The sequence below is a fragment of the Vanessa atalanta genome, chromosome 9 (genome assembly GCF_905147765.1).
Source record: "Vanessa atalanta chromosome 9, ilVanAtal1.2, whole genome shotgun sequence".
Lineage (NCBI taxonomy): Eukaryota > Metazoa > Arthropoda > Insecta > Lepidoptera > Nymphalidae > Vanessa > Vanessa atalanta.
In genome coordinates this window covers 10,569,500-10,596,384 of record NC_061879.1, presented here as the reverse complement: position 1 = coordinate 10,596,384, position 26,885 = coordinate 10,569,500, and the positions used below count along the sequence as shown (strand labels likewise).

The following is a 26,885-nucleotide window of genomic DNA, read 5'->3' as shown; positions in this document are numbered from 1 at the left end:
GGTTGCACGCTTCTCATGGCCTCGCTTCGTGAACTTCTTGTATTTCACCGAATTCAACGCAGAGTAGCTCGCAAGCACTTTCCGACCAGCTTGATGCTTTGGCTTTGCGTAGAGATCTTAGATTACTCCGCATATCTCCGCATATATTCCGTTGCATTTATCACGGGGAATATTCCGAGTAATTGTTTGGATTATTCCCTGCTATTGAATTTCACTTTCGGACATCGCGTCACACGATTTTTAAGGTATTTTCGGCCTCGCACAACCATTCTGCGGAACCAACTTTTGGGCGGCGGTTTTTCCGAACCGATACGACTTTGAAACATTCAAGAAAAGAGTGTACACATTTCTGAAAGGCCAACAACTCACCTGAAAGCCAACCGGTCACTTTTCATCACATTAGCCCCAGCTCGTTTGCCAACTTTAATTTTAAAAAAACTTGGTGTTCGAGCTTGCTTCGTACCAAATATAAATATTGTATTATGAATACTGTCTTGTTATAATCAATTATAGATACATACAGCATTACGGATATCTTCTACTATTAACTAGGACTATTTAAACATCAATATATAGTTTCCTTTAAATAAAACTACGTATCTAAGTATTAATCATAATGATATAGTAATGTTTAAATGTTATAATAACTTGGTAGTGACAATTATTTCTAAATATTATCGTAATTACTTTGACGTTGATGTCATGTATATTATTCGAAATCCGAAATTAACCACAGTTAACGATATTTTATTGTTATTTAAAAATCTTGTTTTCTGACTATTCCTGTTTTACACTCAATTATATTTCAGGATATTTTCATTTCATCCGGTTCACGGTGTAATTTATATACCTATATAAATCGTTGCAACTCTACCGGAGAGGGCTATTCGTACAATTTATGACCTCTATAGCTTCATAGAAAATAAGCAAAGGAAGGAATGGCGAGCATGATCGGCTTCGAAACAACTCCTAAGATCGTATTTACTCTCAGCTGTATTTAATACAGCTCAATATTACGGCGGGGTATTTAAGCGGATTGGTAGAACAATTTTGCGTACATTTATATATTGAGCTTAAGAGTTGAAGCAACTTGGTACTTTTAACTATTTCATATAATTACTAGTAGACTAAACAATCAAGTCTCTGTTACTAATTATTGTAAAGCTCACAATTTATGTAGTTAATATTAAGAATATTATCCAGGGACTCTGCCGACGTATTTCTCTTTCACATGTATTTTCCCGTAAGATCCGTAATTTATATGCATATGTTGTTACTCAGATTCCAACGCTACCTTTACGTTAAACTTAATTACGATCGGTTCAGTGATTTAGTCGCAATAAGGTAACAAATCGGCAGACAGATTCACTGATTATGAAAAATAAAATATATTGTTATACGACCAGATAAGAATGGTACCAAGTGATCTCTCCTGCACTTTCCGGCAAATCTTACGCGCAAGTTTATCGTCTTATCATGGTGATGCTTAGAAAACATCAGTATTTATCTTTAAAGATTGTGACTTATTCAATACCATAAATTAATTAAAAAGTTTAATGAAATTTTCATTTCAGGTTGGGCATAGCTTATGTCATGTCCTATGGACACTCCTTACTAAGTTCTTCTCCTGTAAAATTGCAAAACGTTATGCAGCTATCGTATTTGTGTTGCTTATTGCTGGAAGAATAGCTTTTACTCAATACACGCTAAGGTCTCAGTATGGTAATTATCTTACCGCTCCGTAGCAAAACAATAAACATTATGAACCTCTAATACTTTCTGATGATCCAAAAAAAATTCGAGGTTTTTATGTTAAGCACGTCTGTTTTCATAAACAATTTCATGCGCCGTCGAAAAGAATGTCAATAAACATCGTGAAGGGGAAACCTGTATGTGACAAATAAAATTCTGGCATATGTGCGTCCACCAATTCCCATTCGACTAGCGTGTTTGAATAAGCTTCCGTACCATGTTCTCAGGAGAAGAAGTGGCCTTTATTCAACAGCACACACTTACAATTATATATATATAAATATTACTGATAATTTTTACAATCCCAACAACTTAACCATATAAGATTGATCTAGTCTGTTCTTTGAATATAAATATGTTGTCCGATCCCAGCTTTTTCCCGTCGTAATTGTAAAATAATATATACAGCTACCGATTGTACAATATGGGACTCAGATCTAGGCTAAGAAAATTAAAATATTATTTCTCAATCTAGTCAAACATATCATCTCGAATTAAGATGTTCGTAGTGTCTATACCGAAAAGAACCTATAGCCGGTCGTGGGTGCCTAATCTTTATCTTGCTAATTTCAATAGACTCGGACTGAGCGTACGGAGGACAAAGAATTTTATATTTACACACACAGTGACGGTCATTCTTACTTCTCATAACTTAATTTAGTGTATTACTGTACTTTCATACAATCGTCATAATATTCTATTGCCAAACAGCAATATTTAACAATGGTATGTTTCGGTTTGAAGGAAGAGCCAGACATAAGGGTCATAATATTATCTTAATTTCGAATTTTGGTGCTAATATTGTTAATACTTAAAATGTATATGAGTCGCCAGTTACGATCAGGTGGCACATTAGCCATTCTTCCTGACTAGGAAATAAATAAATAAACAAAAGTAGCGCTAAAGGGATTTTTTACACAAATTAATATCAATCAAATCATAGCTCGTTTTCTAATCTTATTGCTTTATTTCTATTCCGGTTTACTCGGTGCCAATTCTCTTGAATGGTCAATTTAAAAGCGCCGATTAAGCGCCACTTAGCGTCGACCTCAGTACTACTTCGTGGAAATTTCATAATCAGTTAATACTCTAGAAATATTAACCTCTTAAATCTTATTATAATATCCTTTTTTCCATATTTAATATTGTTAATGATTCTATTCATTCTAATTTCATTACTTAGTTATTTTATGATAAGTTGAAAAAAATATTTTCTACTTGAATTGCGTCTCTTTTTTTATATAAATGAAAATATAAGGTACTTAGATTTTTAAAGGGAATATATTTAAAGTTTTAAAACATTTTTGGTATCATTGGCAACTGAAAATCTATACAAATATTATAAATTCGAAAGAAACTCAGTCTGCTGCCTCTTCACGCTTAAACTACTGAACCGATTTCGATGAAATTTAATGTGGAGATAGTTTGAGTCCTGGGGGACTTTTCTATTATTCACCCCTCGAGGTGGTAAAATGTGTGGTGACGGTTTGTGTGTTTAGGTAGTTTTATAAATTCGCGCGAATAAAGTCGATTTAGATTTTTATAAGAACCAAATGTATACAATTTTTTTTTTATTTTAAATCAACAACATTGTAAACGATAACATACATTATCTATGGTCACGTAATATATATTAAAAAAAAAGAACATCCGTTGAGTTGTCGATTTGTTTCATATCTTTAGATGAATATTTTAAACGCTACTTGCTTTGTGCCGGTAGAAGTGATTGCTGCCCTTAAAAATATTGCTTTTGCGTTTCAATCGTACCAACCTACCTTCGTCGATCCTTGTCATTCGGTGCCGACATCACTTGAAAGTAATTCAAAATTTGCGCTAATTTTACGCTAAGCATTTCGATTGGAGTTAATATTGTTTGCCATTAAACAAGTAATGTTTACTATGAAACATAATATTATAATATTACTGGTAAAGTAAAGTATACATAAAAACAAACTTTTAATTTATAGAAAATTAATGTTTTATTATTTTTATATTATTATTTATTCATTAAATCATGAAATTATATTGAACAATATAGAGAATGGTAGAACCGACTTGATTTCGATTTTTTAATTCCTGTATAGGAATACGTAATATATTTTTTGAAACAATATTGTTGATGCGTGTCATTGTGGCAGGTGACCGATTCTATTTACCGTTCCCCTTATTCAGGACTCGTATTCCGTGGGCGGGCGGAGCGCTCTCTTATAGATCGGAGGGCGCTCAGTGAGACCCGAAGTGCCGGCTCGTGCGGACGCGTCGCGCTTACCCCGTAAAGACAAAACGAGACGCACATACGTGACCGATAACGCTAGAGCAGGACAGCAACCCAGTTTTCAACAGGTCGTTATTGTTACTCCACTAAATGGTGATATCGTGTAATAATTCTCACTTCAGCTCTTTATTTTATAGCTCGTTCAAAGTTTTTTTACTTGCACGCTACGTTGTATACGTATTTATTTGCGTGAATGTTTATCAACTCTTAAGTGGTGTGGTTTGTGGAGCTTTTTATGGTTTTTGTGCTACGTACGCCTATAACGATGACGAACATTTCAGATTATTTACAAGTTATAATCATGTAGTGTAACTTCGAAACTTGAACATAAACATCGTCCACTGAATTTTAATAATATGTTTGATCAAAATTATAAATTTAGACTTGATTTAGGATATTATTTGAAATTACAGGTCGATTAATGCTCGTCAAATCATTAATATGTACATTTCTATACAAGTTTTTTATAAATTTATCGATTTATTTCAAGGTATTTTTAGAAATATTTTCTGTGGTAATGTAACGAAGTTATAAAATTCGTGAGGGCTAATACAACTGTCACTCATTCATTTTAGTTATCACGCAACACACGTTTAAGACAACGAAGTTAATTTTTATTTGGGTTCGGTTGAGAAAATCACAAAAATTTGAATTTGTTGTACGAGTTTATCTATCTATGAAATGTCGTCTACCTGTGATTTTGAACAGAAAAACTAATTAACAAATAACGTTAGTACTATAAATAGAACATTTTCAGTCTTTCAAAAAGCAGTAGACCTATTTCGATAAAACATTTTTGCTGATAAGCTCATGATTACACTTAAAAACTTTTTTAAATGTTATCATGTAACGATGGCAGAAGTCCGTTACGTGAAAATGAAACCATTTTTTTCCACAATCATGTTTCACCAATATAACACCTTGATCTTTATATAAAAACCTACGTACTGGGAAGTTGACTATCACTATAAGGTTTAAGATATTTTTATTACACGTCTTACAATTTAAAATATTGAATTCATTTCGTAACTTTCTCCAATTGATCCATACAAGGTGTAATTCTTTTTAGAATCATTTTAATGTTTGAGATAGCAAGCTCTACAAACTTAATAAAGGCCGGCAACGCACCTGTAAGCCTCCGGTGTTTCAGATATCCTAGGGCGGTGGTAGTCACTTTCCGTCAGGTGAGCCTCCTGCTCGTTTGCTACCTATAGAATAAAAACATAATGTTCTTTTAAAATTGTCGCGGTGGAACCGCATTTGTTAATATTTATAGTAATATTAAAACTTGATCCATCTGTCTGTTTGCACGTCACCATAACTGAGTCACTGAACCGATCGTAATGGAAATTGACAGTGTGGTAATCTGTGACCTGGAAAAAGACAGGCGAAAAAATTACGGGTTTTATAGGGAAAAAATGGACTCAGTCATAGATAACAGATTGCAATACGAAAAGAGAACAGTTATATTACCTAACTATTGTTATATTTCTACTTTCATATCAAGTAACTGAACTTTAACATTATGTCATTACACATTAGTTATCGAATTTCTCTTGATAATTTCTGAGTTAGGGTATATTTCTGTTTGTCCCCCATACTCGAAAGGTTTTATTGTGAAGACATTTGGAATAAAAATCGTTTATCCCGTGAAATAAGACATAGTGTATTTATTCAAATGCTGAAAAAAAAATGACAGAAAATGTTAACGAAATATCAACTGACTTTAAATTTAAATGAGATCAAACGGAATTTATAGCACAAAGAAAAAAAATGCGATTGAAAAACAATAAGTTCTGAGATAAAAAAAATACATGCTAGTCTTCTTTTTTTAAATGTCAATTGACGAGCTTGAAATGACAGAAACTTGAAGTAACACGTGACATCACCTATACTAAAAATACGCCATGCATCAAAATGGCGAAGCAAAGGAAGTCGTTACGACATTTTACAAGTGAAATACAATGAGAGTCTTTTAGAATAGCAATTCTGGGCACATAGTATATATATGTATGTATTTGAGACATAGTTTAACTTAAAGTACTAAGCAGTCTAAAATTTCGTTTGCGTGCGATAACAGCGACTATATTTCAACAGATACATACATCAGGATATTAGCTGTATAAAAATATTCATTTTATATGAACAATAGGAAACTCAAATTTGATATAATAGTAACAATCTCAATATTGTTTAATTCACAATTAACAATATAACTGGTATATAGTAATAAAAGCAAAAAGGTCGCAAACAAAAAAAAAATCACAGCTGACAATTAAAATTGTAATCTTGAAATTTTAAAAGTGATTCTGCCTTGAACTGAAGTCACGCAAATATATCAAACTAATGAACTCGTTCAAAATAAAAGAAAGATACACAGACAGAGACACGAACAACATGACTATGGAGCGACGTTAAATATCTATATTTTTAAATAAACGAAAGGAATAATTAAATCATATTAGCTAAATTACCAATAACGTATCGTTATAAAAACTTTAAAATAAAAATGAGATTACCTTAACTTAGGCAGTAGGAAGTAGTAGCTTTACAGGAGTTAAAAGATTACTGGAAAGGTGCTAAGGAATAAAGGGAATCTGTCGTATGGCTTTGTTTAGGCCAGAGTGGATACCAGCTGCTCATAAATTATTTCAACGCTAAACATCAATTTGTACTTAGTAATGTTGTTCTGGTTTAAAGATTGAGTGAACAAGAGTGAGGGTATTTCACTTCTTGCAATACCAGCAGAAATAGTTGATGGTTGATCATTAGATGGCTCATTTGATCAGTATCCTTCCAAAAAAAGGACACCAGGGATAAGACCGACTCTCATTCCGCGACAGCAAACGGACAAGATACTCTCTTATGCAGTCTTGTCATATCCTCTCTTTGCCACCGCACTGTACAAGGAGTATATACCGCACAGTACGTGACATTAACGTACGTACACTGTGTTTATTATTATTACTTTTTTATTAAATATTTATAGTTTTTCTTTAACTATACTTTATATCAATAAACGTCAATATCGATGACACCGCCACCGAGATTCCTATTTAAAATAATTATTATTGTTCTAAAATAAATTCTAGACTATTAATTTCAGTTTATTATCTTTGTTTGATGAAACTCTGTTATCAATTAATCGACATTAATTATTATAATTATAAAGTACTAGTTAATACACGGAATTAAAAAAAAAAAACAAACATTCAATTTTATATATAAGATAAAACGTACAGAGCAATTACAAAATGTAAATTTATTTAATAATATTAAAAGTAAATAAATTAAATTATATATCAGGCTCATGGGACTTGTGGTTGATATCGTTTATTTTTAAGGAACAGCTATACGACTGGATTAGGTAACGAAGTGTGGAGACAGCTTACTTTTTTAAATAAATAATGTCAAATCTTGAGAGCAAAATGGGGGCAAGTTGCTACAAAAGGTTAAAGTGAATTAATAATACGATACAAATTCTAATGTTTCCTTATACATTATTCATTACGGTAGCAATTTAAATTTGATACAGCTATTACAAGCTGTTATTGTAAGGTATACCTACAACAACTTATGAACGCTCATTATTTCAATAATTACGTTTGTACCGTAATATTAACTACATTTATTTTCATTATACGTACTCATACAATTATATCATACAAGCAAAACCGTCGGTAGACGTTTGTCATGTATTATTTATACTAAACCGTTTTAAACGCACTGCCTTTTCTTGTGATGTCATTCTGGTTGTGATGTCGATTTCAGCCACGGCAGAAAAACTCAAGGGAGACTACCAAACTAAGCAGGACATATTATTGTGCACAAGTTTCTACTCTCTATTCCCTCACGTTTATAATCCGTCGAGACGGCAAATCGGACACGGTCGGAAAAAGTACAGGTGAATAAACAACGGCTTTACTTGCTTTTCGACGCGCGAGACTGTACGCACTTCAAACTGCTAGACTTCGGGTTGATACACAAAATTTTTCGACAAAAAAAATAAAAATCCTCAGGCTCTACGCCCTGATATATAAATCAAGGAGGCGGCCAGTATTCTAGTATAAGTTTTATATATATAAGTTCAGTATTTTTTTAACACAACAAAAACGTCTCCTTATTTATTAATAAAAAAAAAATCATCTTCATATTTGTGAGCGCTGTAACGCCAAAATGCAGGAACATAGAACCTTTATTGATTGAGTTGATTTATATTGTTCTCAACTCGAATGGTGGTTACTATGAAACATGAGCATATACCGACACGCTCGCTCACTAACTAGTAACTACACATGTTCGTTACGCGTATTAGGTCTCGCATATCGTGAGAACGAATTACATTCGACGAGTAATAGCATAATAAACATCAGGTGTAGGTTTCATTGAATTCGATTAAGCAGTTCTTCTTAATTTCACCGACTTATTGCTTCCACTGGTGACGTAAGGGCTTGTTCATTTTTCGCCCAGGGACTCTTTTGTTGGGTCCAATCGGAAAATACTTCATTGCAAACTTAAGTAGAGTATCTTTATATTGAAAAACTAGCTGTGCCCGCGACTTCGTGCGCGTTGTTTGAATTTAAGTTATTTGGATATTGTAGCGTGATTTTATTTTGATTCTATATATAATTCTAAAATAAAAGTAAATAAGCCTAAATTACTCCTGATTACATCCGCTATATGCCAGTGAAAGTCCCGTCGAAATCGGTTCAGACGTTTCAGAGATTAGCCGGAACAAACAGACAGACAGACACAAAAATTGTAAAAAATGGTTATTTTGGTATAAGTACCGTGTATACATACATTATGCATTTAGTAAAAATGGGTTATTTTAATATTACAAACAGACACTCCAATTTTATTATATGTATAGATAAATTAATATGTAAGCAAATTAAAACTGCTTAAATCCAATTTAAACTGGTAATAGCTCGTTATAATAAAATAATATGATAACCAACTACTTTTTTGATACTATTGATTATTTACTGTGGCGAATAGAACTCGCTAATATTATAATAATATAATCGATGTTTGGGAACTATGCCCAAAGCGTCTGTACAAAGTTCACTCATTTATCGGTAAAGTTGTTTTAACGGTTCGCTCGCTAGACGTAACTATGGAAAATAAAATATATTAATATATTTTGTTATAAAACATAATATGCGTATCACACATGATATATAATGAAAACTTGGAAGAACATTCAGTTATAAATATCTTAAAGGTGTTCGAAACAGTCGATTTTTACGTACGATTGTCGGAATTTTTGATTGGTTTACCGCAGATTCGTATTCGGCCGACTATTTCACTAAAATTCCGGATATTTGCCGAATGTAAATCGAAGCTGAAATAAATTCTTGACCTTTCAAAAGAATGACTGACTTCCAAACCGGTATATACACTGCACTATACATATTTTTACAAATTGTAATTATGGTAGGTATTTCTTAATTCTAATTTCCATTTTTATTTCGGAATGAGTTTGAGTACTTCCTGATTTGAATAGAAACTCTATACCATACATATATATATACATACCATCAGCGTCACACTATACCACATACCATTTTTTCTTTTTTCACCAACTTTCAAATTGACCGATTGAAATTATGCGCTCTTATAAAACTGTTTATATAATTATGTGTTGTGTCTGTTTATATACTGTGTATAAAATTGCTACCTCTCTTTATCTTTCTACATTATATACATAAAGTGACGTCACTTCCTGGTTCCTTCAGGGAAAGTGTTTTTTGTCTCTATTTAAGTAACAGCATGAAGAACACTCTTTATTTTGCGGGAAGCAAAAACAGGTGTCAATGTTTTACCGCAACCCGAATGGCATAATAAAAGGCCAAGGAGCGCGTTAAATTCAACCGTATATTCATTTCGATAGTATAAAGACCAAACTACCAATTAGTTGTGTTCGATATAAAATCCTGTTCAACATCAATAAAAACTGTACGGATCTGTTTTAGTCAGAAAACAGAAAATTGTTGCACTTGGTCTTTGGTCTCGGCTTTGTCCAAATCCGCCTGGGTAGGTACCATCTACTTATTGGATATTCTAAAGCTAAAATAGACAATACTTAAATTTTGTTGTTTGATTGCGACACCTTACTTCCCAACTTGGTGGCGCATTGGCGATGTAAGGCATGGTTGATATTTCTTACAGTGCTAATGTCTATGGGCGGTGGTGACCATCTAAAACCAGGTGGTGATTTTTATTTAAATTGCTAGGATCGAAACATATCCTTAATACCCCTTTTTTGGTTCCGATAATTTTAGTTGCCTCGTAGTAGGCTTCATGACTCTGTGTTATATATATAACATAGAGTAACGAGTGCCTACTAAGTAGTATTATATATATATATATATATATATATAAGTAATCATATTAGTTCCACGAAAAACGTGTTTGGTTGTAAATATTTTTCCAGTTTTTATACGCTATCCATTGAAGTGGATGGATGACGCCGAACAACTAGATACTTTTATACGAAGCTTGATATGATTAGGGTGTACATACACGAAGTAGTTTTACCTCGGGAAATCAAAAGGTTCCCAGGGGTTAGTACATCCCATGTTCAAAGACCACAGTACAAAGTCACGGAAACAGATCGTCCTTTGTAAATGTATTCATATTAAAACCCACGTACCGCTGACCATGAATTATTAAAAAGTTACTTTGACATTTCATATTGAAGATTTCTTTAAGTCCATAAAAGCATGGATATAAATAGAAGTTTTATTTGTTTATTTATAGAGTGTTTTATTTATATTTATCTTTTAAAAGCGTTTTTATTTTAAGGTCATGTGAAAAAATATTACTTTGTTATATAAATGTTTTTTTTTTTTTTTTAAATTAATAAACCGATGATAATTATATTTATTAAATAAAAATAGCTTAAAAATTTCTTAAAATATAGCTACTCTAAAGTTTACAACTCTTGTTTCAAAATATTGATCTTGAATATCATGATGATATTCAAGACGTTTTTCGATATTCAAGACGGGTTATACGAGCCAGTCCTTAAGGACTCCTTCATTTAGCTAGGTTATATATCATATTTGTCATACGTACCCAAGATAATATAAAGAAAAATCAATAACAACATGATGCACACTGCTTACGGATAAAAATATATTTGTGGGTATGGTTTATCTCCTTTATTTGACTAGTTTCTACACGAAAAAACGTAAATATTATTGCGTCATTCAAAATATTACACACGTCGTATAAACGTTTACTCAAACGACACACGTACAGCAACACACGTACAGTTACAACAAACAAATATTCAAATACATAAAAATGTATCTAAAACGGAGAATATCATTCTGGAGTCATGGAAACGTATGTTTGTCGGAATTCGCACTTCTGACCTATTCTGTTTCAGTTATAATAATAAAGTTTACATTAGAAGCTTTAAAATATGAAATATATGTTAAAAAAGTATGGAAATTATATAATTGCTTTTATATAAATTGCTTAAAATGTATTGAATGGAATTTATGAGAAAATTTATCAATAAATATTCGGCGTTTGGAGCGATAAAGGAAACACGTGATCAAAATTGAAAATCTTTATTTAATACGTATAAATAATAGCGGTACTCTTGCTTTTTGAATGTCATTAATGTACAACTATTTTGGACGGGACAGCAAATCTTACAAGGAAGAAGTTCGGGCTCAAGACCACCTTTACGTGCTTTCCGAAACAAGTGAGTGAGTGATCTGTCACTTATATTTTATCGAAATTTTACTTAAACATATATCATTAATACTTAATTACTTGTCTAATCATATTATGAAACAAGATCGATACTGTTGTCGCTAACTGGTAAATGTTCATACAACGATTAGTTATTCCACGTTTACTTCTATAAATTCACAATTCCTTTGGTACTTGCGACAACATTACGTTTTTCCGTAGGCGCTAAAACTAAAACTTCTGATACCACTGCTACTAAAATGTACAATCAAAGGTTATAAAAATGATATCATCATAATCATCCTGTTCTCTTGATTGCACTACCAACTTAGCCATATTCTCCCTGACTGTACTAACAGTCTCCGCGTTTGGACTACATCAGTTGAACTGGAGGCAAATGCCTACCCTGTACTGCACGTCTATTTCATTCAATATGACGTAAGAGCTTTTCAATAGTTATTGAAACAAATTGTGTGTTCAGATGCAAATATTTTATTCAAAACTACGCAGTACGTCGAAGTGCTTTTTCAACTTGACATTTCGAGGAAATATGTCAGTTGTGTCCTTTAAGACAATTGTGTATTTCAAGAATGGAAGATCGTTGGCAAAGTTACTATCAAATGCGCCTTTTGCTTGATTATTATTAAACTCGTATATATAAACCATTATTATAAAAATCTTTAAATGCGCCCCTATTTCTACGGATGACAGGATAGAATTATTCATTGGTTATTATTATTTTAAGATGATGTCGATTTATACAGCAGTTTACGTTTTCGTTGTCGATTTTATAGTAATCGTCCAAAATTACGTTTCAGTAAATTCACGTTAGCTTTTTTAAATGTTCTCCTAGTTGTAGTTATCCTACTACTTCATATTATCCGTTTACTTTTGCACGAAATTTTCCAATATTTTTTTTTGCATAAATATTTAGACTATGTTTGAGATCTTACGACGATGCTGTTTTGAAATAATTACACATATAAAGATTATGATTAAAATAAGATAAGACAAATGCTTCTAGAATATTCGTAGGACTGTTTGCAAAATAAAAATTATTAATTCACTTAACAAGATTACAAAAATGATAATGGAAGAAGGATACGCCCATTCTTATAAGTGTTATCAAAAGTTAATTGTTTTAGCAAATATTTTTCCTTTTTGAGTCTATCCTGTTTTGCTGAGGCCTCTTCCTTGTTTGACAGCACTTATCCTCCTTAGTTCTATTTTTCTATTCGCTATTATTCGGATTTCACAACTTAAAAAAAGAGAATGTTTAAAACGGTTGAATCGCTTTTTATTAGAATGTTCAGGTTAGTGGTATTAATATTATAAATAACAAAAACTATTGTTCTAATATTTCGTATATCAAATGAAAATCCTTTTAGGATCGCTCTCGTATCATTAAATTCTAGAATATCCGAACTAAATTTTGTATTTTGTGTTATATAGTAAAATCTAAAATAAAATACACAATATAATAAACAATAAATTGTGGAATACCTACAATCTACAAAGATTTACAAAATATTCAAGTTTAATTGTATTGGTACATATTTTCCCTTATTTCTTCTAAGCAATTATTCTATATTGTGGTGAGGTTGAGGTTTTCTTTGTTGACAACACTCATCCCCCTAGGATTGGTATTTCAATTCTCAATCAATCGTGTTAGTCCAAATTGTAGGCTGAATTTGCATTATACTCAGACAATACGGAAAATATTCAAAACGTCTGATTGACCTGGTTTATTTGTTCTATTCGCAAAACCATTTTTTTTTAACAAACCGAATACGATACGTAGATAGCGGTTTGAAACCCGGGGGAAGCATCATTGAATTTAGAAGTGCTTAATTTGTGTTTATTATTCATCTCGTGCTCGTCGGCGAAGGAAAACATCGCGAGGAAACCTGCGTGTTTAGATTGAAAGTCTGCCACATGTGTATCCAATCTGCATTGGAGCAGCTGAGCACTGGGACATATACAGGCTTTTAATTTACTCATCCATTTATAATTTTATTTTAAGCTTTTAAAAAAATCCGAGATAGCAAACTGAGAAATATTAAACGAGACTTGTAATTGTAAATACTGAAGAGTGAGAATGTCAAAAATACCATCTGTTATGGGTTGTGGCAGAATATTTCGTGTTCGACGCCATAACAAAACTGAAAAAATAAAAATGCTTGTAAGCAACTATTTTCTTGTTTGAATTACTTGCGATTTTATAATATTAATTATAAATGGAATTTTGTTTTAGATTAGCGTGCGATTGGATTTCATGATGAATATCGGCGTGAAAAATATTTATATAAAATTTTTAATCAAATATTCATAAAGAAAGTCAACAACAAGTCAATATTTAAGTTTTTTTTATTAATGTTTGCGATGTAATTACTTACGTCGGCTATAATTCTTGTATAAAGTATATATTTTTTTAGAATCTTTTGAAAGGTATATATACAATTTAAAAAATCTTTTATTCTTAAATAACAATAAGCTTACCAAAATATAAAATTGTTATCGTCCAGCGCTCCTCAAATGTCGTAGCGTCGCCTATCAATCATTGCGGGTTTAGCTACAAATCTTCTTTAGGGTGTCACAGGTGTTTTGTTCGGAATCCTTGGACCTCTCTTTTTACTACTTGTTGCGCCCTCGTATCGACCTATTTCTGCCCACGCCCTGAAACAAACACGTAACATCGATATGACATTAGTGTCAGGCAACAACGTCAAACAAATAGTTCGCTGAAAGCTATTATTATTAGCAAGTATCATGACACAGCGCTTATCGAAATATGTATTTAAATTTGTAGAATATTAAAAAACAAAAAAAAACTAATTATATGATCAAACAGTCAAAACATAACAATGCATTTTTGTTTAAGCTTTAAGTGATATTTTGCATAAGACAAAATGCACATAAGTGACCAATTTTTTTGTATGTATTCTATTTCAGTGTTATATAACGCCATTCAAAGAAAATGAGCGAGACTTTTGCAATATTGAACTAAACATGATTCTATATTATTTAGACATCTCGTCTGGTAATGTTTCATAATATTGCCCACGAACTTCCATTCTAAAAAGAAACATGATAAACGCAATTTACTATTTACTCCCGAAAACACACACAAATAATCTTCTACACATTATTAAACGAAATAGCGATCTTGTTAAGTCGATGATGTAATTCATACGGTATGCCAATTGGATAGAGCGGTAGAGTTATACATTACGCACCTCATCAACTTTTCAATATCTACTATAGCTGAATTGATTCTTATAAAATATGATTTTTCATTTTTACGTATACTCTTTAAAGTAAGCTAAGTATAAAATCCAGTAATACTTGTGATACATATGAAAAACAGAATATTGCCTCTAACATTAAACTCCAAGGACTTGTGAATCCCAAATATGTATTTAACAAAATAATTATTAACCTTAAGGTCTTAGTTATATTTTTCATTTTTACATTAGCAGCCTGTAAATTTCCCACTGCTGGGCTAAGGGCTCCTTTCCCTTTGAGGAGAAGGTTTGGAGCATATTCCACTACGCTGCTCCAATGCGGGTTGGTGGAATACACATGTAGCAGAAATTCGTTGAAATTAGACACATGCAGGTTTCCTCACGATGTTTTCCTTCATCGTCGAGCACGAGATGAATTATAAACACAAATTAAGCACATGAAAATTCAGTGATGCCTGCCTGGGCTTGAACCCGAAATCATCGGTTAAGATGCACGCGTTCTAACCACTGGGCCATCTCGGCTCCTTAATTATATACATAATAAAAAAATAAAAATAGCTACTGTACAAATGGAAATATGGAGCGGTGGCAAGAATACCAGCAGAATTTTCCCGTTGAATCACAAATCCGATCAACTTGTAGAGCTGTAGAACTAAACTAATAAGAGAAGGCTCCTGTCAAACAACCTCAGGTGTTGTGAGAGTATTTACCAGTTAGCGACAACAGCATCGATCTTGTTTCAGAACACGAAGATAAGACAATTAATCACATTAATAAAATTATTGGTTATTCTATTCATTATAATGTATTTAGTAACTAATTTAATTCTGATCAGGTGTCAGGGGTGGCTAATGAAAATATTGTGGCTTAGAATTATGACCTGAAACGCTATTGATTTAAATCCTAAGTTTGAGATCAATTAATGTAACATTTAAATTTAGAAAGATTATTCTTCTATTTTGAGATATGGAATTTTTAAAATCAAAGTATTGTAGTACTTATATAATTAAAAAAAAAAAATACAAAGACATAATTTAAAATAAAAGACGAATATTTGGATTGTTTGTTCGCTGCTTTTTTCGAGGCGATTTCGGCTTTTAACACTGTTTCTCTGTTATGAGATGGGGTTAGCGTATCAATGCATCTAGCGATCCACACTACGTCCCAATCTCGGTCAAGGAAAACCAAAGTCAGACCATCAGGTCTCCAGCCATCATTACGAATTCTACTAGGCTCAATAAGAGCACACAAATTTCGAGTGACGTCAAATCAATTAAAAGTTCATTGACCTAATTATTTATTACTTATTGCTGTTTGAAAATTTTTTTTTCACCACAACGTCCAATAACTCTTTATCGTCAAATGCTTTCACGGGGAGTGGACAGAACAATAGTTCAAAATGGCGGCCGAACGAAAGCGGTTCGATTAACTTAATGCAGTTTTTTTTTTAAATTAGGTATATTGATAGTTTTAAAGACGGATAAAATTCAAGGTTTTATTTTATGTAATATTGAAATAGTTGACATAGTTTTTGTCTGATTACTTTGCATTTTCATTATGGAATAATGAACAAAAGCCTTATACTAATGAGAAAAGACTTCTCTGGTCATGCCTAACTAAATGCAAACCAATATTTATAAAACTTATACCAGAAAATGCAGGACTTTTTGGAGAAGGCTTTTAGTACATCATATATTATATAAGTAAATTGGCTTCGTAATTTCACTCGCTTTATATTTGACAAGCGTTAAATCCACGTTCTTGTTTCAAAATAAGTTATAAGTTAACAATAAAATTTAAATCGACGTGTAAATAAATTGTTTGAAAAGGATTTGCGTGATTTTTCCTTGGCACACCTACTTACATTCATGGAGTGTCTCCTGGACCTTACTGGAAGAGGTGATATTTACTCAATCAGATGTGTTTGTTAAGAATCCCAACACTCTTTTTTATGTATTTATATATTAGCAGCCCTGTCACGCGTTGCGATGGCTACGTTATACGTTGAATTAGACTGTATGATATTTTTTATCGAAATAAATTCTTTGAAACACGCTAAATTGGTGTAATAAAAAAAATGTCTACATATTAAGTAAATTAAAAAAACGACAATTTTTTATATAGTTGTTGTACCTCAGTAACGATTCCTATAAGTTTATACGACATACATGCGATTTCGTAACTTGCGTTTTTCTATTGGGACGCTGCAGCAGACTCTTGAATTACACCTCGGAGTCAATACTTACTAACTGTAAGCACAACAAATCGTTTCTTGAATACTGTGCCCGGACTTCGGCTTTAACAACTCCCGCTGGTTGAAACGAGGTGGATCAATCCTTGTCTGCATAAGCCACTCGACTAATATTGTACTTGTGAAAATTTGTTAAAGTACACTCTGAGCTAAGGCTAAAACATAAGGCTAAGTTTATGTTCGGATTTGCATATTTTCCAAGAAAATACATTTATTATTACGCACAATGCGATGTCGTGAAATGTTGCTGTATTTTATTGAATTTATTTACATTTGCTGGATGACTTTTGTCCAAAAGAAATGTTTTGATATTATATGATTTTATTCCATTGCAAAATCGTCCTTTAGTTATAACTGTTATACAATGATTATGTAGAATGAGATTCGGTACCGTTTACATAAATATCTGTGACCACCATTTCTAATAATAAGGTCGACAATTTAAAGCGAACAAAATAAAACAATAAAATGAACGCCCAGTAAACGCCGCCTACATTCATTAGTGAAACGTATACTTTGCCTGACAATGATTGGTTAGAAATAACCGGTATTGTTTGTACCTTACTAGTATTGTTGGCCTTATAAAAGGAACAAGTACATAACACAAAAAAAAATTGGATTCCTGCCATGTTTTTCATTTCCACCAGAAATGAAAACTTAACTATAATACAATAAAGGTTTACTGCTTTTTTTGGAAAATTACAATTTTTTTAAATAGCCTGTCTAGTAGTCTATAAGACTATTTTCAGCCAGACTAATTTGACAATTACGATTTTTTTTAACTAAGTTTTCACTACTAGCCCAGTTCATCACGTCATGTTCATAACTACAAATACATATATTCTGTTAACAGCATCAAGTCGGTGACGACCCCATAAGATTTTCCTCTAACAATACTCAACGCGCCTAAAGAACTTCCATAACGTTAAGCGGGTAAAACGTTTAGACGTGGAGAATGAGCGGATATTCGATCATCCGGTAATGTAATGTTGTATGTAAAACGAAGAAAATTACTATTAACTGCTGGAAAAGTTAATAAAGCAAGTTTATAAGCAGGATTAGATAATAATTTATATGTTTTATTTCCTAATAAAACACGTGGAACAGCTAAAATGACGCGATGGTTTGTATTTTATGTACTAAAAGTTCACACCGAGCTATGACAAACATTGTATCACAAACAGTAGTCAAACGACATTTTAGAATAGTTTTATTTTTGACGATCGCATAGTTTGCGTAAGGTAGAATACCGAATGTTGCTTTTTTATTTATATACTCTTTTGTTTTGGTCGAATTGTGTTACTTATAATTATGTTCTTGCCGGAAAGACAGGTGCTTTACAGTCAATTTAACTTTGTAATAATTAAAACATGCTAGTAAACTATTATATTGATTTCAAAATTTTACTTTTTTTGTGGCCCTTTCAGTAGATTCATCTCATGCCCGCCTGTAAAGGGAAACATCGTGAGGAAACCATTGGTATTCTGCCACATGTGTAGAACTGCGTGATGGAATTAGATCCAAAATCAAATGGAGAAGGCCTTAGCTCAGCAATGTGACACCTACAGTAAAATATTTGACAATTGTACGATGTTTATTTGTTTGTTATAGGTTTTCTTTCGTTTGTTTAAATACATAGGAATAAATGCAAAGAAGACAATCGGGGCTCAGATCTCGGCAAACATCATTAGTCATATATTTCGACAGGATTTTGTATATTCTCTAGCAATATAATTTATCCAGAGCGTAATCTATTAAATTTACACACAGAGCAATTTAAATTTAATTTAACTTCAGTCCAAGTCTCATCAATCATAATATATAGTGTAAAAACAAATTAATTGTACTTTATGATTTAAACGAAGTATGTTTTTCTTAATACATAATAGATTAATTTTCTATTTTTTAATGTTTGGTAGCTGTATAGTGTTGTCCAAAAAAAATCAATAATGACAATGATCAAAGCATTTCGGTAAACAGTAGTCGTATTTACTAATCATTAAAATTATATGACCATTAATGAATTGTCTTATACTTACTTGAACATTATAAAATTACTTTAATAGATACCTACATTTGAAAATACTTATCACGTACTTAAAATACGTATTCGTGAGTGAAAATTTATCACATTTTTATATTAGTCATTGAGATTTTAGAAACATTTCATCAATAAAATAAAAATTAATAATAAAAACACCATGAAGACATTTTAGAAATAATTATATATAAATACAATAAAGATAAAGTTTATACATAAATAAAAAGTAAGTTTAGCAGAAAAGTATCGCGATATTAAATTTACGAAATCCCATTGTGATCAACAAACAAGAAATCTCGTTACATAATCGTTGAACATAAAAATGTCGTCATATTATTCTTTATTTTTTCTTTAGGCTGACTAGTAAATGGGCTGGTAAACTGGCTGACGGTAAATGATCACCACCACCCTTGAACATTGGCGTTTAATGTATTATCCACTTCTTAAATCACCAATGCACCAGATTTGTGAAATAAGTTCGTATTTCTCTTATTCCTATAATAATATCTACATTATTAATAGTAGCTTAATAATAATTAAATACCGGCCAAGTGCGATTCGGACTTGCGCACGTAGTTACGTACCATTGTCTATAAAAACGGCATCTGTAAAATCATAAATCATACATCATCTGTAAAAAATTCAAGTGTCTAGCAATCACGGTTCATGAACCTTGTGACAAACGGACGGACGGACTACGGATAGGAATAAGATCCAGTTTTACCCTTTGGGTATAGAACCCTGAAAAGCATCTTTCACAAAACTATTTCACTAAGCGCATGTAAAATTAACCCATTACATGCTTCTTCAGAATAATTATTCTATAAAATAGTTGTGCTAAGTTTTACGGATTTAATTAAGTTGATAAATGGCATTTTGTTAAGTCCTGCATTGTAACATATGTGCACGAGACTGGAACGACGCAATGAATAATTATTGTACCAATATCGTTAGTTTAATGACGTGAAAATTTAATTAAAGAGCTATTATGAGCAGTCATAGTATAGGTATAAGTGTATTTTGGTAACAATAACGATTCCAAATATGAAAATTCCAGACATAAAACCGGACATTTCAATTCAGTCCGGATTCCATAATAGTCACATAATTATAAATCCCACAAGTGGTGTATGTTTTACAAGACGAGAGTGTGCAACATAATAAATAAGATTTTTTTTTTTATAAAAAATCGTATTTTATTCAAAAATTAATCTAAACTACACTAATATATTATAAATGAGGAAATAACGTCTGTCTGTTACCTCTTCACGCTTAAACCGCTGATTATGATTGTTATATTATAGATAGTTAGCTTAGTAGCTTACTTATTTTCATTTTATATAAATATATATATAGAAGACTGAATTAATAACAACTTTTAATGTTTTTGTAAAATAATGCGTATATTAGACATCAGATGAAAGAGTTACAATTAAAAAACAAATAGTACATCGTCCGGAATTTCTCGTGTCTTTCTAGTTAGGTATGGTATAGTGCTAACAATACATACGAGAAATTCCTACTTAACAACAGTACATACATAATGATTACCGTATAATATTTACCGTACAATAAATTGTACGATAACATAAGCGTCACGTTGTTCGTAAATAAAAGATGAATCGTCAAATCTTATAAATGCTATCAATGTGCCGAAATTCGTTACAATTCATCGTCGGTTTCTCTTTATTGATATACTAGCTGTGCCCGCGACTTGTGCACGCTTCAAAAAGAATTTAAGTTATTTGGATATTGTAGCGTGATTTTATTTTTATTCTATATATAATTCTAAAATAAAAGTAAATAAAGCCTAAGTTACTCCTTATTACATCCGCTATCTGCCAGTGAAAGTCCCGTTGAAATCGGTTCAGCCGTTCCAGAGATTAGCCGGAACAAGCAGACAGACAGACAGACAAACAAAAATTCTAAAAAATATTATTTTGGTATATGTACCGTGTATACATACATATGCATTTAGTAAAAATGGGTTATTTTAATATTACAAACAGACACTCCAATTTTATTATATGTATAGATAATAACTTATACTACACGGATCACGCAAGCATACTCTTATCTATATTTATAAAATATATCTCCTGTCTGCCATCAATGCACAACCAAAGCTACTAGATAATCAACTAGTCTTGATAGTACTAGTAGAATATAAAGCTGAGATTATAATATATGTTTGCTTATAAAGTAGTAGTCTTCGCTAACAAGAGATTTTTTCGAAATTTCAGCTTTAAATTTTGGCAATATGACGGGTCGCTTTGTATGAATTTTACTCGTATAAAGACTGGTGGGCAGCTAGTTATACAACTACTTACTGTTGAAAAAGTGAAGCATTAAGTTTTCGCACGTAACATTTACATGACGTATAAACTTACGTTTTACATGACGTCATGTTATGTTATTTTATACTAATAGGTTGTTCGGAAATGGATAGTTTTTTTTTCAACAGATGTTTTAATTGTATTATTTCACAGTTAATTTCATACTTAATCAAATCTACCTGAACATTTTTACATTTGTTTTTACACGACTGCCCAAAAAGTAGTGTGATATTTTCAGGGTGCATGTATGTACATATGTATAACTTTTAAATATATTATTTTAATTATTATATTATAATAAGTTATTTACGTTTACTATGGTAAATGTTTGTAAATAACTTATTTTAATAAAATATTTCTTAAATGCCATATATTTTGTGCACAAGACAATATTAAAGATTGTACCTTCTTTGTCGTCATTTTAAAGCTTATTTTCTCTGTAAATTGTACAACGATATTATTACAGAAAAATGTTGTTTCAAAAATAGAAATAGTCGACCGGCCATTCAATAACTAAAGTTTACACACGCCATTTTGTATTAATTAATTTACTCATTTCTCGTAAGTATACATATTTTTATGCATACTTGTAAATTCTATGTTTTTGAATAAATTCAATATTAAATAGAAATATGCAAATATTGTACTAATATTAGCCTTACGAGTTTCACATTATTTTTAAATATTATTTATTATTCTTATAGATGTATATATTAAATATTTTTATCCTTTTTTGTTACATAAGGAATATAGCTGACCTTTAATATATAATGATTCATTAATGTTCTCCTGAGCGAATCGAAACTCTTTATACACAATGAATGACGCTAATTCTCAAACAACACTAAGGAGCACATTCGTTACTAAATTTTATAACCTGATAGGACAACAACTCGACACTATCGACGTAAGAGTAACTATTTTACATGCTTCCCGTCAAGATATTTGCAGTATAACATCTAGACACGCGGTAGCGTGTCAGCCAAGTTCTAGTAACAGAACTGGCTAGCAGCACCGTGTGTAATATTACACGAACCATTTGGAGCTACTTTTGACCTCCTCATAACTCAAAAACTATTTGACATAAATGTGTCAAATTTGGCTCATATATTGAGACTCGCGAGATACATATGTGTTCCAAATTTCATAAACGCACCTCAAATGGTTATTTAGATATTAACGTCTAAAAATCGTCATTTTTATCACTGACTGACCTATAGATCAAAACTATATCCTACTTCCAGGTCACCTAGAAAGTTCAAATTTGGCATGCAGGTAGATAATTAGGCCAATATAAAGGAAAAAATCTGAAACTGGTAATTTTTTATCATTTTATTATAATTTTTCATTTTATTGGGTCTATTAGGAACATTTATATACTTATGGTTCCTGTAATAATAACTTTAATAAAAAAAAATTATGTAAGAACCAGCAATCAAAACTTATGACAGCCATACATAGCCAACATAAAATAATAATAATAGGCATTTCGGTACACGGCGCGCAACGCGACGCCGGAGCAGCGGGAAAGGAGCGTTGCGATTAAACCTTAACGCGGACGTGTCTGAGCGAGTGGCAACCGCGCTCATAAGAATTATTTTAATGCCTTCCGATGGAAGCTGCCTAGTCTATTCGACTGCATATTTTTTGTTTGAGTATACTAGTATACAACAATAAAATAGGTTTCGTGAGACTGTAGTAGAGTATGTATATCGTAACTGGAATGATTTAAGTTTGTACTCTAGCGCTACAAACGGGGATCCTTATTGCTTGGAAGAACAGTATCGAGCAAGCATGCTGATGTCAGCAAAGGGCTGGTGAATGGGTCCAATGGAAAAATAGAGAAGGTACATTGGGGACGTTGACAACAGCAATAGTGCACGTAAAATTACAATTCAATTTAAACATTATTTAATTTGCGAACTAGAAGTCAAAACCAAGTTACAGATATTAAGTAATGTACATATATGTTCAAAGGAAACAATTCTCTATTTGCTTATTAGCATATTCTACTACTATACACAAATTACAACGCCTTCGCCTTGACGGTGCTCTTTTAGACATAGGCTTCTCTATATTAAGTAAAGAGCAGGCTTACGTTGGCCTCTCCAGAATTAAAACATTAGATAGAGTACATCTTATCAATTTAGGTCCAAGTCAAATCAAGACACAAGGGAGCTCTATTGTAGAGTACAACCGTCTGCGCACGTTATATCGCCCCGACTTGGCCAAATTAAGTATAAACAGAAAACGCGTAAAAAAATCCGGACACTGAATGGGCAATTCACTCGAACATTTCAGAGGTACCTACAAGAAAAATAAGAACGTAAAAAAAAAAGACAATTATACCCCGTAAACGTAGGAAAATAGAATAGCTTAACAAAAACCATTTGGTATTAATTTTGTTATTAATAAGTACCTACTAATAATTTATATACAAAAAGTAGTGATATCCCATCAAAAACATAAATGTAAAAATGAGAGCCAAGTTAAATATTATGATAATATACCTTGGTTGTTGACTTCAACGACAAAAGAAGTGAGATCTAAATTTGTGCCAAGTTAAATAGTCCTTTCTGAAATTTATTTATAACTACATAAAATAACATTTCTTCTTATAACTTGGGATAATATATTGTTGCCTAAGGTCTGACTTGGCTAGTTCTCATATACGAATTATATTATAGCCTTCGTAAGTTCTAAGCCTTTACAAATGAATTATAAACACAAATTAAGCACGCAAATATTCAATGGTACTTGTCTAGATATGAACTCGCAATATCTGGTTAAGATGTTTTCATGTTTTCTAGTGACTGGACCATCGCAGCTCTTAATGTACGTTAATCCTAACTAAGCAATACTGAGCTGTCCTCCATTCTTCTTAGATGTTCTGAGTTATAATTTGTTATTCTAAATACAAACTACAAGTTGTGTTTATAAACATATAAGAACTAGCCATGTCAGACCTTAGGCAACAATATATTATCCCAAGTTATAAGAAGAAATGATATTTGATGTAGTTATAAATAAATTTCAGAAAGGACTATTTAACTTGGCACAAATTTAGATCTCACTTCTTTTGTCGTTGAAGTCAACAACCAAGGTATATTATCATAATATTTAACTTGGCTCTCATTTTTACATTTATGTTTTTGATGGGATTAATATTACTAGCTCCGTGCTGTTGCTAAAATAATATTCACAGTAAGCCCAATAGCTTTGACTGGACGGACCCGGTAATCGCTCCCAGGATCACGGGACATTATTGTCCTTTAATTAAGACGCTGTTAACCCTAATGCCTATATTAAATAATAATTACAAATATATAACATATTCCTACATGTAATAAAGGGTAATTATTGCTTTGCTTCGAACTTTTTAACTTTTCAGGTATGCAAATAAATTTTGATAAAATGTATGTGTAAATCTGTACGTAATATATAAATAAAATCATGTCATTAAATAAAATGATAATAAATCATGAAATAATATCAATAGCAAAAAAAAGGTTAAATGTCATGTACTTCAAAATAATGAGAAAATAATAAAATAAAATGAATCTGAAGTTAATGAAATACATGTTGAATTATAATGAATAATTTTAACTTAAATCGTAGATATTATATAGAATGTCATGTAAAGTTATTAACGACCAATATTTGATGACAAATCCTCTAAATGTGTTTTTGACAAGAATTTATGATAGTACTGGGTGTGATATAGGCTTATAATATATAACAATCAAATATATTAACGTTATGCCTTCAATATTAAGATGAAGCTGAAATTATACGATATTCTAAACTTTGTCGAAATCGGAAGTTTAATTTATTTACTAATTTTAGCTTTATATAAGAGTTTAATACTAAATAGTGCCTATTTAATATTTATACCAAAGCGTATTAAAAATATACGTTAAAAAATGGCATATAAAATATTTTAAAGTTTGTTTATATTTCGAACGCAGGACGCTGGCAACAATCACCATACAAAAAAACAAAAATGGCGACGTAGATGATTTTTTGCGGCATTTTCATATTATGTAATGAATTGTAGTATTATTTTTTTTTATTAAATTTATCTATATAATGATTTAAATTAAATACTGAATAAAAATAATGTTATTATAAAAAACACAATAGATATTTAATACAGTCTACTTTCATTTACATAATACACAGGATAAGAGATATGAATGTTAGAAATAAAATGAAGATTAACAAATATTAAATTGCTTTATATGAAACAGCAACAAAGTATCTAAAGAGGTTATACAAGTTTGTATACTAGCTTATAATAACTATTTTGTCAAAGTCAGGCGTGCGACCGCGAAATTAAATTTTACGGTCTTTTCACACTAGCGTTTTGTGAGAGTGTAATTAAGCAAAGCTATAAATTACTTGAACGACACATGGCGCGCAAGCGATACACAATGACTAAAAAGTATTGCATCGATTTGATCGTTATGAACTAATCTGTATACCAAAACAAATTAAGAATGCTGACAAGTTAAAAAGTCATTTATAAGATGATAAACATTGGAAACGTTTTTCTTCCAATTTTTACCGCATTATACATTTAATGTTATATCCTACAGAAATTGACAATGTAATTTTATTATTAATTAGTGTCAGTCGTAATTATTTTGTTTTGGTAACATTATTAGACTGAAAGATAACGTCAATGTTGTATGTAAATTTTTAGTCGAGGTTGTGTCGAACTCGCCCTCAAAGCCCTAGTATAAAAGGGTCTTTATTCGAGTGAGTTGATATCACTCACAAAGGATTCTGTTTTGTAATTACATTTATTGTACTGGGCAACACTGATTCCATGGCAACAAGTCTCGGGATAAGTAATTATATATACATACATTTTGATATTCAGTACGTATCAAAACAACAACACATTTAATCTACTTTATTTTCTAAAAAATAGCTATACAAATATAATAAGGACGTAAAACTTATTCAAACAACATATTTACAACTATATCATGTTTTAAGTACTTAAATATAGTTCTAAAATTGTTATCTGTTAAATCCACTACTAGAATTTATTACAAAAATAGAATAGTAGGTGGTGGTAGGTACACACTCATTAGATATTTTATTACCAAACAGCAATGGTCTGGTTGAAAGGGTGGGTGACTCAGTAACAACAGGCACAATGGACTTATACGTACCATCTTAGCTCACATGTTACAATGCCGATGTCTATGTGAAGTGGTGACCACGTACAATCAGGTAGTCTATCTAGGTGGTACCTATATTA

General features: G+C 31.6%; 1 protein-coding gene across 1 annotated transcript in view; it reads left to right on the top strand.

Annotated features, from left to right (window-relative positions):
• The first annotated feature begins 3,986 nt into the window (after positions 1-3,986).
• LOC125066436 overlaps positions 3,987-26,885 on the top strand; it is a 125,097-nt gene continuing 102,198 nt past the window's right edge. The window contains exon 1 of the mRNA XM_047674506.1: positions 3,987-4,095. The gene's annotated coding sequence lies outside the window, so the exon portion shown is untranslated. The remainder of the gene's footprint in view (positions 4,096-26,885) is intronic.